The sequence below is a fragment of the Octopus sinensis genome, linkage group LG12, assembly GCF_006345805.1.
Source record: "Octopus sinensis linkage group LG12, ASM634580v1, whole genome shotgun sequence".
In the NCBI taxonomy this organism is placed as follows: domain Eukaryota; kingdom Metazoa; phylum Mollusca; class Cephalopoda; order Octopoda; family Octopodidae; genus Octopus; species Octopus sinensis.
In genome coordinates, this window is record NC_043008.1 from 5870991 (window position 1) to 5889806 (window position 18816).

The 18816-nt window shown below is 35.9% G+C and overlaps 1 long non-coding RNA gene across 1 annotated transcript; it reads right to left on the reverse strand.

Annotated features, from left to right (window-relative positions):
* Window positions 1–211: 211 nt before the first annotated feature.
* On the reverse strand, window positions 212–16911 carry LOC118765506. Its single transcript, XR_005001368.1, has 3 exons — window positions 16900–16911; window positions 2843–2849; window positions 212–321 (listed from the first exon to the last, which is right to left on the reverse strand). It is a non-coding gene; the product is annotated as an uncharacterized LOC118765506 (long non-coding RNA).
* Window positions 16912–18816: the final 1905 nt, after the last annotated feature.

Here is an 18816-nt window from a genome sequence, read left to right on the forward strand (position 1 = left end):
GTTCTCGAACAATTGGCTTCGCGCTTTAAATCAGTTCTGATATATTCCTGGTCCTAGAACCCCGTGAAAAGAATTTTGTTCTTTATTTTAGCAGCACTGAGAAATAATTTACTTTCAGTCTTCGAAGGCAGACATTAGAAATTAACGCTTCTTTGTTTCTGTACACGAAGACATACGTACAAAAATAAATCCCTCCGACTCCTATCCATACGAGTGAATGCAAATCCTTAATTCATATGCTACAAATGATAATGATATCTGGGACTATAAAATTCTGCAAGACCTTCTTAAGATTGAAAGAGTGATGGTTAAACCAAGATACTTCCCTTCACAGCCTTGCTACCAAGGAGGTGGCCGGTCAAAATTTACTTTAAATTAAAAAGAGAGAAAGAGACGACATACATCCATGTAAACATACAAGCAGAAATGAATAGAAGCATGCTTGGATACATATAAAGCAAAACTAAGACACAAAGGCGCGCTGCATACATATTGAATACAGCCACAAACGTCTAGAAACGAACGAAAGTAGCTGAACACATGCATCCAAGCAAAATACGTCTGCAAAACCACAAGTTTGATAAATCTTATGAAACCTATACATCAAATGGCGATCGCGTGCGCAAAAACGCGCAGATAAATACAAAACAGACACGCATTCATTTATACAAATAATAAATACACAAAACATACGTCAACTGAGATATATATATATATATATATATATATATATATATATATATATCTGATAGGTAACCAGCTCGCCCAAACAAACTACAATCTAATATAGGTGAAACAGACATACAAACGTACCTACAAATACAAGATGTTGATACAAACATACATAGAAATACAAGATCATAAACAAGTGATGTACATATCGAAGTAAGTAGACAGCCTTCCGTGAAGGAACACTAAGTCCTGTTTTAGCATGCGGTTGAGAAAAACAACAACAACAACATCAACAACAAACGAACAAGTAGAATATTTGGAGAGTAAATGAAAAGCCCAAACAGAGCAACGAAATATTCTTAGCTCATATGCAAACTATTGAAGCGAGTTGTGTGTTGATAAAAAAAGAGAAAATGCTATGATAACGCAAAACGAGTATTGCTTTGATCACATCTTATTTACACAAATATAACTGGAAAATTAATTTTAGCTATCGAGAGTATATATCCCCGAATCATATTGTTTTTAGAAAAAAGAAAAAGAAAAAGAGAGAATGTTATACTTACTTTAAATATACGTATGGTAGATTCAGTCTTTCCCTTATTCAAAGATATTACGTTTCATAGTTTCGGTAGAATCTTTTTTTTTTCTTTCGTCAATTATGGTTTTATCTTTCATTTTTCTCTCTCATTTTGCTTTAACTATTTTAAGTTGTGTATTTATTATACACATGTGTTAACTCTTAAAATCTTTTGTTTCAACGTGTAAATGAATACACACACACATACGCACACACATACATACATACACACACACGTACATACATGCACATATACATCATAGTTATATTATTTAACTCAAGTGTGTGTGTATGTGTGTGTGGGTGTGCTTAAAAACCATTCTGTTTGTAAAAACCACCAGTTAACAACCAGTGTAGATGTTTATATCACACCAAGTTCAGATCAATAAAATACGTACTTGATTTAATAATATAACTATGATGTACGTGTGTATGTATGTAATGTGTGTATGTATGTGTGTGTGTGTGTGCGTGTATGTGTGAGTGTGTGTGTATTCTTTATCGATTTAAGTTTTTTTTCTCATTTGCAGAATTCAAATCGGTCGCTGAGTGGCATGGTTCTTTTGTTTAAACGAAGAGAACTGTTGAAATTTATGGACCTGTGGATTCATTAGTGTGTCTATAGGATTGTGTGTATGTGTGTGTGTGTGTGTATACACTTGATGATGTAGTGTATGTGCGTATCCTTTTAACGTACACGCGTACAATGGTATGCATGTCTATTCCATAGGTACGTGGGCTTAGGCCAAGCACCTCAAATGTAGAAACCCTGGAATGGTTTGAATGTTTTTGCTGAACCGATACTTTTCTGGAACAGAGCAACAAGTTGATTCTCGTCAACGTCTAGAGTTTCCCAGAAAAAGGTCGACACTCTTCTTCATCGCTATCCCTCAATAGAACACCGACGTAAATGTTTTGCCAAACCCATTGTCCAGCTGGTAGAGGACTGTGGGTGCCTGACACAATTTCAAAGGCCAGGTGTTCTGTTTCGGTTTTCGATTGATCTAAAACTATGGAAATGACGAAGGAAATGATCTCTGAAAAGATGTGCTTGACAAAAAAATTATCAAACCTGCACATATGCTTATGTGTGTGTGTGTGTGTGTGTGTGTGTGTGTGTGTGTGTGCGAGTGAGTGAGTGCGTCTATGAGTGTATTTATGTGCGTATATGTGTGCATCTGTGTTTGACCATTTGCGTAAATCTATTTGATAATGCACATGTGTTTGTATGTGTATGCATGTATATTCTGTTAATGGAGGTATGTGTTCTTCCTATATATATATATATATATATATATATATATATATATATATATATATATATATATATATATATATATATATATATATATACATATATATATATATATATATATATATACATACATATATACATATATACATATATATATATCTCAAAATAAGCAACAAGGATATCCAGAGGTAATGCAGTACGATTGTTTCATGCAACTCCATTTAATTGAACAATGCAATCATCACATCAATTTAAAATGCAGAGCAATCTTCAGCTGCACAAAGACATAGAATTTAATCAAATTAGAACAGATGGATACATTAGTGTAATTATACCTAAAATCTCCAAGAAGTTAAGGAAATAGACAAAGAACATACTGTTCTTACTCCTGCGGACATGCTGGAGCATCGCCTTTTTAGTCGAACAAATCGACCCCAGAACTTATTCTTTGTAAGCATATTACTTATTCTATCAGTATCTTTTGCCGAACCGCTAAGTTACGTGGACGTAAACACAACAACGGTTGTCAAGCGATGGTGGGGGACAAACACAGACACATACACACATATATATATATATATACATACATACATACATATACATATATATATATATATATATATATATATATATACGACGGGCTTCTTTCAGTTTCCGTCTACCAAATCCAATCACAAGGCCTTGGTCGGCGCGAAGTTATAGTAGGAGACACTTGCTCAAGGTGCGACGCAGTGGGAGTGAACCCAGAACCATGTGGGTGGGAAGCAAGCTACTTACCACACAGCCACTCCTGCAAAATCCTTTGCATCTCTCTCTGTTCCCAAGGCATTCTCAAACGGCTCAACCAAATCAAATCAAATTTTTACATGGTAATACTCTGAGATTTCAGGAGTGTCAACATGTGATTTTTCTGGATTAATCTATACTGCATACAAAAATACAGACATACTATATAAGGTACGTTATAAAACACACACACACACACACACACACACACACACACATACACACACACATCTACACATCCATACCCGACGACTGACATGCGTGAAGTGTCAATACGAAATTGTATTTTCATTTCCTTTAAAACAATACACATTTACTGTTCCATTACCAGTTAATAATTATCGCAGCAGTTGCAAGGTTTGGAAGATAAAATATAAAATTCTTTGTCTCTCTGTACACGTGCTTCTATTTCGTTAATTTAAACTTCATGCAAAAATACAGACATACTATATACGGTATGTCATACACACACACACACACACACACCACACACACACACACACACATGCACACACACACACACATCTACACATACATATACATCCCTGACGACTTGATTTTTTTTAATTAACCACAGAGGGTCGAAACACAGAGGGGACAGCACAAGGTCAGACAAAACACAAAAGCGGGAAAAAAAATAAAATCGAGTGAAAAGAATAGTAATGATAAATGAAAAGGGGAAATGGCGTCTACTCGAACTCCGCACTCCAGTTAACGTCATTGAACGTTTTAGGAAAAAAATTTCAACAGGTGTTATTTTATTTTTGTCTCTTTCTCCTTGCTGTGTGCTGCTTGTGTTATATACTCAGTGGACGGCTGATATGAGCAGCAGTTACAAGGTAAAATATAAAATTCTTTGTCACTCTGTAATAATTATTGTAGCATTTCCCGTTAAATTAGCAGTTCCATACATGTACTATTTCGTTCATTTGCTTATATTTCGTTAATTTACACTGCCTACAAAAATACAGACATACTTATTTCTTTATTACCCACAAGGGGCTAAACACAGAGGGGACAAACAAGGACAGACAAACGAATTAAGTCGATTACATCGACCCCAGTGCGTAACTAGTACTTATTTAATCGACCCCGAAAGGACGAAAGGCAAAGTCGACCTCGGCGGAATTTAAACTCAGAACGTCACCGCAGACGAAATGCCACTAAGCATTTTGCCCGGCGTGCTAACGTTTCTGTCAACTCACCGTCTACAAAAATACAGACGTTCCATATACATACAACTGCTTACTAAAATAGAGGTTAATGTATATTTTTTCTATGTTTATAATATTTTGTTTACAATATTGGAAAAATATGCCACGAAAGAAAAGACGTAATCTCCCCAGAAACACGAAATAAAGTAAGGACGATGGCTGGAAATCGAAGGCGAGTGACTGAACAGAGAAAGGAGATAAGACTTTCTCAAAATCAGCAGCACGTCAAATGGAATTTCAAGAGGGAAGCAAGATGAGATTTTTCCCAAGATCAGCTAAGGCATGCCGCAATACTTAATGCTGAGTCATTAGAACAACGTTTAGCACGCTAGATTAGACAGTGGTCCAATACAATAACGCTCAGAAATAGACCACATGCAAATACGTTCTTCACAACATCAGGTGCTGCTTTCAGATATGATCCATCTTATTCTTATAAAAATGATAATTCTGTACAAATTGGTGTGTTACACTCAAATCGTCGTTTCTGCAAAGCTTTCGAATTTCCAAATAAAACTAATGGCATGTGCTGCAGCAGCTAAGATTGCCAGCACTACCAGCTCCGGATCTTTACCTTTTAACCGACAGATTTAAAAAATAATTTTTTGTAACTACACACTTTCAAACTTCGGACACTGGTAGAATGTGTCATATAAAACATCTATTACTCTTAGCATTTTTGAGGAACACTTATATTTACGAAGTTATTTCACGTTAAAGTTGTCCTATTTCGGTAATTTCACCCAATCAATGACGTGTATTCAGCTGAATAAAATTACTACTGTCCGAAGTTTGAAAGTGTTTTTTGAAAGTGATTTTTTAAATCTGTCGGTCAAAAGGTAAAGATCTCCAACTCCTCTTCAACCTCTTTCAACAGTTCACTTCCTCGTTACCGTCTCCCATTGCAGCCCATTTCTAAAATGTACCCATTTACGTACAATATCTCCATTATACCTCCATTTATTTGACTGTCAACCATACGATGGGTCGTGTTAGACGCAGCTCTGACCACCTCAGAGGCGAGTATGTCCACTGACAGCTTTTCGGTGGGTTCGAAAACTACATACCCCACTCCCAATTTTCCATGATAGTTGAGGGCATGGAACCCTCCGAACGGACGCATTACATGACGATTAGTCGAATTAGACCATCATTTACTCCACAAATGTTTTGCCGTCAATGTTGCACTTTCCCATATCACATGTTCCAGCATAACTGTAATTTATATAAACAAACTATACCAATTTAATCCCGAGCAACGCCGGGTTTTCCTCTGTCTTCCCTTCTCGGGATCTTTCCTTCTCCTATGTTTCCGACGAAGAGCTCCGCTCGAAACGTTAAACCCTCCTTCTTCCCTTCTTTCCTGAGCGTCCAATAATACTATATTTGTTCCACGTCCTCGCGTTGTTGTGTTTTTTTGTGTTTTCTTGTTTGGATTAACACTATATTATATATATATATATATATATATATATATATATATAATATATATATATATAATATATATATATATATATATCTATATATATATATATATATATATATATATGTTTGTATGCATTCTATATATGTGTTTGTGTGCATATATATATATAGACACAAACACACATGCAACACATTTGTATACATCTCTATATGCGTATCTATCTATTTTATCATCTATTTAATGTTTCATCGTTCCTTTACAACCTCCATTCCTTGTGCTGCCATAAATTATTTTGTCTCTTTGCCTCTCAGTCTCCGTTTAGCTTCGTTATTGACAAGTCAGTTGATTTTCTCAATACAAACTCTGTAGCCTCTTTGAGATAGAGACAATGTGTCGCTACTAGTTTTCGAAAACTTGGTATATAATTACTTGTGATTATTATTGCATTTATTTAATTGTATAGCCTCTGAGAAAAATGACCTCACCAATTTGTATCATGGAAACATAAAGGATGATAGATGTAATTAAATTAATCAACCTCAATGAAATTATCTCCCTAACCAACTTTCAACATTCACCGAACTACAGACGTTTGAGCTGAACATCAACTATACGAATCGAAGGACGAACCTCCGATAAATAATGAGAATTGCTGTATTCCTTCTGTCTAATTAATATAACGAATTGTGAAGGGACAGAAATATTTAAAATGAGAAGGTAAAAATCTTTTCCAGGACTTTTGGCAGATTTTCAGTGTTTACCTGCTATGTTAAATATCTTCGCAGGATTCCCCAGCTAATCCGGTAGCTATTCTCAACTGCTATTTTAACTGAGACATGTACAAGTCATTGCACTCCTCAAATTCTCAATGAAACAGCTGTAGGAAAATTGGAACACCAGATCTATGTACGAATCGTCCAATGGCTAATTGCGCCATTTCTCTTTTATAGAAGGAAAGAAGCAAGAAATAAATCTGCACATTATATCAATGCTTAGTGCTTTTCCACCGAAACAGTACACTGATAGTTTTAATTCAATCTCCTTTTTAAAGATTAACCACAAAATAATTGTTGATCTCAGATCAGTGAAGTAAAATTTTTAGGAATGTTCAGATCATTATAGCTGAAAGTATTAAACAGATAACTGAAAAACCTCTATTTGATTAGGATGCTTATCTTTTGTATGCAGCTTTCCCAGTAAATACACATATCAGTTTCTGTATATTTATTGAATAAAGGAAATATATAATTACATTAAACATCGCAAAATACGAAACACATGAAACAACAAAAGTGCACGAAAGAGACCTAAACTCGTGGCAGATGCAGCCTTACCCCTGAAACTATTTCACCTCTACACATCAATGTCGTAATTTGATAGACTGTAAAATAAGTCGTCTGGTTGTCTAGTTTTTCAATATTTTAAGATACTGGATCAAAAAGCAAACAAGCAAAAATATGACAAGATCGAATCTATTGTCGGTCTTTTATACTGTTTCATTTATTCTTTCCTTGTTTCACAGAAATATTTTAAAGAGTTTTTTGATGCAGATGAACAACGGAATTTCTGATTTCAAGTTAGATAGTCTTGTATTTTATTAGATTTCCAAAATAATTAGCTATTGTAGCAGTAGACAGATTTGGGTATGATTTATATTGAAATTTACCTGATAGAAATCTATCTCTTAGTGTGGAATAGAAATGTTTGAAGTATATTTGTGCTATAAGAGAAGAGCTCTGCAGTTAGCCGTATCAAGTGAGTAACTGTCTGTTACTCAATAGTTGGCATTCTGCTTCATAGACATGATGCTTCTCTCACTAAATCGAAACCCATACTAATAGATACGGGAGGAGAACTACAATATAACTGATGAATATGTTTATGGTACGCACAGAAGAAAGCTAAGGTGCATGATCTCGTTAGGATTGAAGCCGGTGATGTTCAGCTTGAAGCTGTAGAGTTTAAAGCCTGTCACAGACCTTAAATACTGGGTTAATGGCATGGTTTGGACAATGAGATACAGTAGTGATCGTGAGAGAAGGAGAAACATGTACGGGATAGGATGAGGCCAAAGTGATAATCATCATTCTATTTCAGAGAAACAGACGCCATTATGGAATTGGTTGAAGGGGCAAAAAGAAGAAAGAGTAAAATGTGAAATCAGTATTTGTCAATCAACCTAAGATATTTTTACTTGTAGCAGCAGTGGCACCAATCTATGGAGGTTAGCAGTAAAGGTGTTACTTGAGGGTCAATAACCAGTAACTTATCAGATTTGAAATATTTCTGGATCTGTAAGGGAAACATTCAATTATTTATCATCCTTGCAAAGGATATATTTTTCTAGTAAATTAACAATGATAAACTTTGATACAGTTCTATGATTTCAAACCAGTTGTTTCTCTGATGCTATTCAATATGTAACTAGAAGGTGGAGAGCTGTCAAAATCGTTATCACGCCGGACAAAACGCTTAGCAGCATTTCGTCCGTCTGTATGTTTTGAGTTCAAATTCCGCCGAGGTCGGGTTTGTCTTTCATTCTTTCGTGGTGGATAAAATAAGTACCAGCTGAGCACTGTGATCGATGTAATCGACTTACAACTCCACCCCCGTAAAACTGCTGGCCTTGTGCCGATATTTGAAACTAATATTTGAATAGAATGAGGTCAAAACTTTAAGATAGCACTATGGATAATTCTAACAATGGTTATAATAACATAGACAAATTACTATAAGAATCACTCATTTATTAACCATTCCAGTTTACTGGTTACTTATTTGCTTTATATTTCTTTTTCTTTTCAACCAAACATTTTTCTTAATGCTTCAATTAAGATATCGTAGCTGTGAGTTTAAGATGCTGAACTTACTTGAATATATCAATTTTTAACGGAACCGTTAGAATACCTTCGCTATCGTGCTTCATTCAGTCTGCCTGACTGACAATGACTGTTTAGTAGCTAGAAGACATCAACAGTTAAAGCTAATTGCTCCAACTACATATCAAATTTTCAAAAGATAAAACCATATACGCCAAAGTTGATGTTGACAAATGGAAACACAACCATAAAGATAAAGTAAAAGAAGGAATTTTAATCTTTGAGCTTGGCAAAACGTTTTCAAGTGGTAACTTTACGACTTGGAATCTTGGTATTCACTTCTTCTACTAGAGAAGTACATATTTTATCAACTGTTAACACATAAAGCCAAATTGTTATGACACCACGTAATACCATACTAAATCATTCCATCTGGCATAAACTACTTACTGAAACACCTAATTAATATTCATAAGAAGATGTCAAATAATCTTCAGTTTTATTAGCACAACTTACATTTATCTAATCATAACAATACTCTTTCATTGACTTTTTTTTTATAGCAAATAAATATGAGGTTAATTCTAATTTTAAGTTTAAATCCTCATCGTCTCTATCTCCATCGACATTAGTAGAATATATTCAAGAGCAGAGATCTTGTCATGGTGTGTAGCATGATAGCGTAACTATTCAATACTATTTTGAATATTTCAAATATTTTCATAGTACGTTTGTAGGTTAATTTATGTTTCTTGGTTGATTTCACGCAGATATTTTCATATTGATTGTTTCTTTTCGTTTCTTTCTTGAGAGCTTACTTCCTTTATATAACATTATATACAAATATGAACCTGAACAGATTGTTGCTATTGTGGCGATTTATAATAAAATCAGTACTTCTACTTCAGCAGACCTCATAAAATATCTTATAAATATAATCTTTTCGGTGTAATTCCTGTCTTAGACTAGCCTGAGATTAATGACAACCGACATGCAATGTTTCTTTCTATTCAGTGGTGCTTTACAAGGAAGGATTTGCTTTGCATTGGCTCTCCGACTCCTTATTGCATTTTACACGATTCTTGCTGCAAAGGTTGTTTTATGTTGGCAGCTTTGATTTTTAGAATTTGTATTCTTTGATTCTTTGATACACTTTTATCTTGAGAGACAATGAATGCGTTCTCCTCGGCATAGACGTAAGAAGGAATAGTAACATAAGGTATAAAATATCACTTGTGTCGTAAGACCTCACTCATTTCGCATAATGGGGTATAGTGCAGAGAATAGGAAGTTGGCAACACAACTGGCATCATTCTTATTTTAAGGATTCCTAAGATGACACAATGGACAACACCAGACTCTGCTCCAATGTTGATATGAGAGATAACACCTTATAATTTATCTAGAAATGGCAACCGCATATTAAATCTGACCGTCTTTCCCAGTAATTAATATACAATTATTGATGTCAAAAGTTTCCAAACTGAAGGTGCTAAGTTGGAAATAAATTGACCCCTTGATCACAAACTTGAATCTGTGATCAAGTGGTCAGTTTATTTGTTTAGATGTGGTTGATAAGGTTGTCATGTGTTTCCACTCCGATATCAGTATTGACTTCTTAACAGTCGGAGGTCATCCAACTGCCAAGTTAATTGGTCAATATCACTTGCGTAAAATCTTTACCCATTCAGAACATCCCATTCCTTAACACTCATCACTTATTTATACCTGGTATTATTATTATTCGCCCAACCACAATCCCCTAAGAGCAGAGTAGGCATATATTATACCCCCTCCCTTTCGTTACCTTCCTCTTTCCTCCCCCACCCCAGAACCACTTCCATTTTCTCACATCTTTCTCCAGCCATGCTCTCTCTCTTCTAGACTCAATCCTTAGAAGCACCACTTTTCCTCCTTATCTTCCTCTGGCCATGATCTTTCCTCTCGGCTATACTCTATACATCCTTACATCCCTTTCACTTCCCATCTCTTCTAATTCCCACGCATGTCTAACCTAACCCTCCCCTTAACCACTCCTACGTCTCTTGTCTTCAATGTTACGGTCACTGCTATCCCATCCAACTATCTCCCCTCACATTCTTACGAAATTCTACCCTCTGAGCCCCTGCCCGCTCATTCATTCCAATTCTCTGTATCACTTCACCTATATTTTCCCTTACTCTACCTTTGTTATGAAACGCATGTTTTTGCGCTTATCTGTGTCATGTATATATGTTGCCTGCGTGCGTGTCTGTGATTCTCTGTGTTTCTTTCTGTGTGTGTGTATATGCCTGTATTATACAGATATACGTGTTTGCGCGTTTTTTTCTGCCCCTTTGCCTTCAGAAAGGGAGACAAATTTTTATAGCGCATCTTTATAATAATGAACAAAATTATTGTGCTCCGAAGCACCTAGGGATTAGATTCGCTTCAAGGTTTTCAGACACAAGGTTCTATGCTTAAGGGTGCACTGGTCGAAACATTTTATAATGACAGTACTGTGTTTAGTCTAAAACCAAGGTACACATACATACACATTTGTATTTCAATATTATGTGTCGTCTGTCTTGACGTACCGAGTTCAAAATCCGCCGAGGTCGACTTTGCCTTTTATCCTTCCGGAGTCGATAAATTAAGTACCAGTTGCGTACTGGGGTCAATCTAATCGACTGGCCCCTTGCCCCAAAATTTCGGGCCTTGTTCCTAGAGTAGAAAATAATGTGTGTGTGTGTGTGTGTGTGTGTGTGTGTGTGTGTGTATGAAGGCGGTAAGCTGATAGAATTGTTAGCCCGTGGGGCAGAATGGTTAATTGCATTTCGTCCGTCTTTACGTTCTAAGTTCAAATTTCGCCGAAGTCGACTTTGCCCTTCATCCTTTCGGGGTCGATAAATTAAGTATCGGAGAAAGACTGGGGTCGATGTAATCGACTAGCCACCTTCCTCAAAATTGTTGACCTTGTGCCAAAATTTGAAATCAATATTATTTGTGTTTGTGTGTGCGTGCGAGCGTGTGTCTGTGTGTGCGAGTGTATGTGTTTTCGTGCGTACGTGTGTGTATCCCTCGCAATAAAGAAGTAATGTTTCTGAAAAATCTTGCCGTGATGCAAAATTAATTTTCCTATTGATTTTCGTATCATAAAATGATAAAATGTATTTCGAGGGATATTTTCGAAAGAGGGAAAAAAAGAAAAATTCCAACACAGCTACTTTTATGCATGAAAAAATTTCTAAACATAAGCAGAAGCGAAATACGTTAGGGAAATAAACACGTTTGGGAATAAACAAGAAATTTAATATCGTAATAGGGCACGTTCTGACCGCAAAACAGGTTAACCAATGTGTGAATAGGGGTGGGATGGGAATTACTGGGAGGGTGAACGTTATCATCTATCTTCTATCTTATAATTCATCTTCATCAACAAATACCTGAGGGGCGAAGAGCATATTTAAAAAATTGTTCCATGTTTATGGTGCATCATGTATTTGTACGGCTCAGTGTAGAAACTTCGACAGGCTGAAACGTCGAAGCCACTCGAAGTAATGTTCATGTTTAAGAATAATAAATTGTTCACTACGAAATTTTGGAGAAATTCATCAGATTAATGTAAAATAAAATTGTTTTTATTACAAGTGAACATAATATATTTTTATATATATTCTATCTATCTATCTATCTATCTATCTATCTATCTATCTATCTATCTATCTATCTATCTATCTATCTATCTATCTACCTACCTACCTACCTACCTACCTACCTACCTACCTACCTACCTACCTGTCTGTCTGTCTGTCTGTCTGTCTATCTATCTATCTATCTATCTATCTATCTATCTATCTATCTATCTATCTATCTATCTATCTATCTACCAATCTATCTATCTATCTATCTATCTATCTATCTATCTATCTATCTATCTATCTATCTATCTATCTATCTATCTATCTATCTATCTACCTACCTGCCTGCCTGTCTGTCTGTCTATCTATCTATCATCTATCTATCTATCTATATTGGGTCATCCCATAAATAATGCGGTTTTTTCAATTGCATGAGCTAAAAGTCGGAAGGGGACGAGATAAACTATCTGCATCAACTTGCCATAGAAGCAGGTAGTAATTATCCCTTTCACTTAATCTTGGTGCAAGTTTTGAAGAGTGCAGTTCGATTTTAACAGTTGTTTTTTCAAAGCTATCATATAATGGAAGTAACAAAGGAGCATATTCGGAATATTTTGCTTTATGAGTTCAATAAAAGCAACAACGCAGTATATGAGGATCGGGCAATAAGTTTAAGCCAGTGCCAACAGTGGTTCCAGAAATTCCGAGCCGGAAACTACAGCCAGGAAGACGAGCCTCGTCCTGGAAGATCTGTAGAGCTCGACGATGACGTCCCGCAAACCCTGGTGGAACAAAATCTAATCGTAACTTTTGAGGAACTAGTAGAGAAGCCTGGATTTGGTCATTCACTCGTTCAATGACGCCAGCACTAGAAGAAAAATGACCATCTTTGGTTTCAAGATGAAAGGTGTTCTTCCATCAGGATAATGCTCGGCCACGTACAGCATGGATGACATTCCAAAGGCTGAAGCAGTTTGAATGAGAAACGATACCCAACCAACCATATTCCCTGAGAATACGTGTGCATGTGTACAGATATATGAAAGCGTATGTACATTAGTATGTATGTGTATGCATAAATCATATTTAATGCAGCCGAGCTTCTCTTCTAGAACACAAATCATTTTTCTTTTCTGTTATTTAATTTTTCCAATTGCAGAGAAACTCTTCACACCTTTCTTCTTGTATTAGTTACCAAGTCAATGCTAAGAAGTCTAAAATATGCCTTACACTTCATCGCTCAGTTCCAACAAATAAGACGAAATTAAATCTTGAATTCAAACTAGATTTCAACAATCTCTTGCAATTACAAAGTTCACTGCTCACTTGTTAAAGACTCCAGCTGAATACACGTTTCCCTTGCACCAGTTTTATTCTCTAAAATGCCTTTTGCTTTGAAAATATTTCAGTCTAAAACAATTAACCAAGCTACAACATGATTTCGCTAAAATAGGCCACATCGACCTCAGAGCAAAATAAAAAATAGAGCTACATTTAAAGATTATTATTGTTATTATTATTGTTATTATTATTAACGTTATTATCATTCGAAGGAATCATTTTAACAACTAAAAATTACACCGGCATTTTGCAGTGTTTTGTTTATTCAAAAAAAATTTGTATAATCATATTAAATGACAGAAAAGTAAAGTGAAAAACGTGCGTTCTTTTACATTATTTTTAGAATTATTTCCCTCTCAGTAATATTAAAGTGAATATTATTATTAGTATTAATATTGATAATATTGATATTAAGAAGATTAACATTGATATTATTATTATTATTATTATTATTATTATAATTATTATTATTATTGTTGTTGTTGTTGTTTTATTATCTGAGTATTGTTATTAATGAAGAAATTTATTTCCCATTTATTTTACTTTAAATATTATTCGCTAGATTCAATTCACTTGAAATGGTTCGAGGAACAACTGTTTCATGATTCCAAACTCACTTGCATTTTCCAATACCTCAGAGCTTTTATGCATAATTACCAATGTTTACAAGGCCTGTTTCATGTAAAGTTGCAATGACATATTGGAACGGAGAGGGTCCCCAGTGGATAGCAGATTCTACAAATGAGCAAATAAACACACACACACACACACACACACACACACACACACAAATAGAATATCTACGTGTGTGTATGCAAGGATAAAAATGCGTATGTGTGCGCATATTCGTTATATGCGTGGAAATACTCGAATGTGTATTTTTGATATCATTATTAATACATCAGAGATATTAATGAGAAATAGATGTATTGATTAATTTATGGTTTTAGAGAATTCATTTAATTGCTGACTCTGTTGTTAAACTCGTACCTACATGCATACACAAACATCTGTAAATTTGAATTATATACATACCGTAAACCCTCGAATATAATCCGCATTTTTCCCCCCAAATTTAAAGGTTAAAATCCCTAGTGCGTATCATACACGAGGTTAAAAATGAAAAATATTTTCTCAGCAATGTCTGAGTCTCTATTTGCTCTCCAGCAATTTTTATTCAGATGCATTTTGTGATGTCGGGCGCGAAAATACCATAAGCTAAGCCTGAAAGCAATGAAGTCATACAAATATCATCCATAACTTGCAGTAAGCAACATTTATTAAAATAAATGTATTCAGAACACAGAATAATATGTAACAAAAACAATTTGCAAACATATTTACATTCCCATATAACAGTTAAAAACATCACCATTATTGTATCACGCATGCGTGGAAGTGTTTGTTCGACTAGGTGCTGCTGGCTTAATTGCGCACGACTCAAGTTAGAAAAGGGGTGTGTATTATACACAAGGTTTAGGTTTTTCAGAAGTGCAGCCCCCTAAAAATCCCCTGCGTATTATAGTCAAGGGCGGACTATACTCGAGGATTTTACGGTATACATACATATAAGACGGTAAAGTTCGCCTTTGGTCATGAATAACCATGGGACTGCACCTAGGAAGTTCTCCTCCAAGAGACATGTCCGGGCAAGGTTGTTTTGTGGAGGACCAGCAGTCGTCCATGCATATCAGTCTCCCCTCTCTACGTCACTGATGTTGTTCAAAGGAAAAGCAAAGGCCGATACAGCATGACACCCTGTGTTTCATGATCCGATGATCCACACTGCTCTGTCCTCTTCTTACAAGTCTTTCCCTGATTTGTCTTCAAGCCTTTCTCGGTTGCAAAAGTCCTACAGCACAGCTTACATCCAAAATTGTCTGCACTTCGTTCGCTGTTCGAAGGAATAGCCGTATTCATGCCCCAGGTCACTTCCCTGTTAACAGGGTTCATGCATTACCTCCCTGATGAGAAACTCAGAACTCCCATGTCCCTGGCGATGGACCTGATTGACATTAATTTTCTTTCTTTCTTTCCTCCTCTTCTTCCTCTCTCGACCTATAACATAAAATTTCTTAATGGTATTTTAAAAACTACTAACGTTCTCTATCCGCTTTTTGTTTTTATATGTTATATATTATAATTTCCTACATTTGTAAACATGGTTTCTTAATGAACACTGGTTTTTATAATCTCCACTCTGATGATATTGATGCATTATTTCACCTTCTTATTCCTCCCGGATTAAATCCAACGAAACGGTGATAAAAATGATTTAAGTAACATCTTGTGCGTTTGTCTCTATTTTCCATTTCTCCTTGATATCCCCCAAAACACGTCTCACTTCTCCTTGAAATTATTACCTATGTATGTTTGGTTACTAGTGATATTTGGTTACCCTGGTAACTATTTCTCTGGATCTTTCCATGAAGATTATAAACACACACACGCACACACACACACACACACACACACACACACACACACACACACACACACACACACATATATATATATAAAGGATCATTGGTAACTGGACAACGAAGTAACGGAAAAACTGGGTGGCATTTGACCCGGCTAATAGAAAAAGTGATTGGGCTAATATAGTTTAATTGATGAGAGGTATAATCATTGTTACTCTTGTGTTCTCAGTCAGTATTTATGGGGCAAATAGAAGACATTTCAACTGGGTCTTATTAGTGTTTTAAAGAAAAGAACTAGGACTATCATGGCAGGAATGTTTTTTTTTATCAAGGGTTTACTTCATCACTGTAGTGAACCCATTTGTAGAAATAGTTTTTAGAAACTATGTTCGTCAGATTTTTATTATTTGTGCTTTTATACAGTAATGAAGCTACAGTATAGCAAAGCGGTAGAGTTAGTCCTATTTGCTAGACTTATATGCAGATATAAGTATAATGGTTAACGCTTTGAATAAATAACTTAGGAATGTTTTGAAAATAGTTTTGGATTAATAGTTTATTTTACAGAACAATGTACACAGATGCCTTCAAGCCAGAAAGAAACTGTACTCGGATATAAAATACAGTATACAACAGTGCATACTTTTCTCTTTGTTAATCAAATGCTGTTTTTCTTTGAAGACTCCATTCAATTAAATATATTTGTGTCCTTCCATACATTTTCTTGACTGAGAAGATTTTTGTCTTGTTAAATAAATCAGACAAAAAGAGAAATGAATTTGCGAAAGAAAGATTGATTATATTAATCTCCTGCATCGTAATAAGAAGACGGTGTGATATCTCAGTTACTTTGCAATACTATATTAGTTAAACTTATGAAGTTAATAAACAGTTAAAATGAGGTTTTAGTAAATGATAGTTTAACTTGCAAGTATATATCTGAGCTACATGAATCAGGACACGTCTCACCCATACGCACACATGCGCAGAGAGTTAGTAATGGAAAATAATGCTATTAATGGTTTTAGCAGAGTTATGACAATGCTACCAATTTTTAGGACGTAATAGCTTAAATGTTGAAGAAAATGTAATGACAAGTTGAAAAAAGTGAAATATCTTCAACAGTATTTTAAGAGCATTAAATAAATAATAAACTTGATTTAGAGTTTGACTTGTATTTTTGTAAATAAGTTTATGCGAAATAAAGGATAGTGAAATAGCAAGAGAGAGTTGAGTACTGCTGTCTTATTAAAATGAACCTTATGTCACAGCCTCCGGCTACAATACATTTGATTAGCTAAGAGAGCCAATTTCTCAAGTTTATATAAGCTTGTTAAAAGCTTCGAGGAAGTTGCTTTCGATATTTAAGTGCAAAAATTAAAGCTTACATTTTTGTCTGCCAATACCCAAAAAACTCCAGTAGACATTTAAAAACAAGCTTTCACCGACGTTACCGATAATGGTAATGCTAATCACAGGTGTGTTTACATTTAAACGTAGATGTTGTAAGTTCAAATCCAAGGAAGCTATCTGCTACATCCCAATCATTCTTTCTACTATAGGTACGAGGCACGAAATGTTTGGGAGGGGAAAAAGTTGATCACATTGACCTAATGCTCAACGGGTACTTATTTTATCCACCCCGAACTCGACTTCGACGGAATTTGAACTCACAGCGTGAAGCTGTAAGAAATAACCCACGGAGAAGACCGAAAGTGTCATCAAACGAATGCGCTGGAAAGCTTTCTTCTACGAGAACCCTTCTGCAACAACATCTGGGGATAAGTTTAGCTTTATATTCACAAGGGCTCAAGCTAACCCCTCCCGCTATAATTAGAAATCTGTTTTCAGGCATTAGCAAACGGGTGTCTAAACTCTCAGCCAACATGGAGACCTTTAATAGGGCCGCCCACAACTGCACCGATGCTTTGGCTAGGAGCGGATTTTCTGAGTAGCTCACGTCTGTGGATGGACCCCAAACCCTCTCTCCTCACCCAAAGGGAATTAGGAAAAGGGAAATAATCCGGTATGACCCCCATTTAACCTAGAAGTTTCTATCAACGTAGACAAGAACTTCCTGTCGTTAATAAAGAAACATTTTCCTAGAGGCCATAAGTATTACAAACTCTCAACTCCCATAATATCAAGGTAAGCTACTCCCACTTAGACAACATTACATCTAACATCGCGCGCATCAACAAACGTAAACACGCATCCACACGACCCACAACGCCGATCTGCAACTTCCTAAACCCTCCCCTCTGCCCTCTAGGAGGATCCTGCATCTCAAGGGCTGTAGTATACAGAGCCACCCTTACACCATCCGATGGCATTACTACGGACTATACGGGCATGACAGCCAATGACTTCAGAGGAAGATATTCTCAGTGCTTGCAGTCATTTAGATCCAGGGACAGAGAGAACTTCACTTCCTTGTCACGTTTTCTCTGGAGACTTCGTAATCTCCGAGATGAAACATCCAACATCAAATGGACTATTATCGACAGGGTACCACAATATTCACCCGGTGCCCCTAATTGCTAGCTGTACTTCCGCGAAAAACTGCATATCATCTACCAACCCGCAGTATCCATCAACAAGAAATATGAAATATCGTATGGCTGTCACCAGAGGTACACCCTTCCGGTAAATTTCAAGCCTCTGACCGTCGACAACCCGG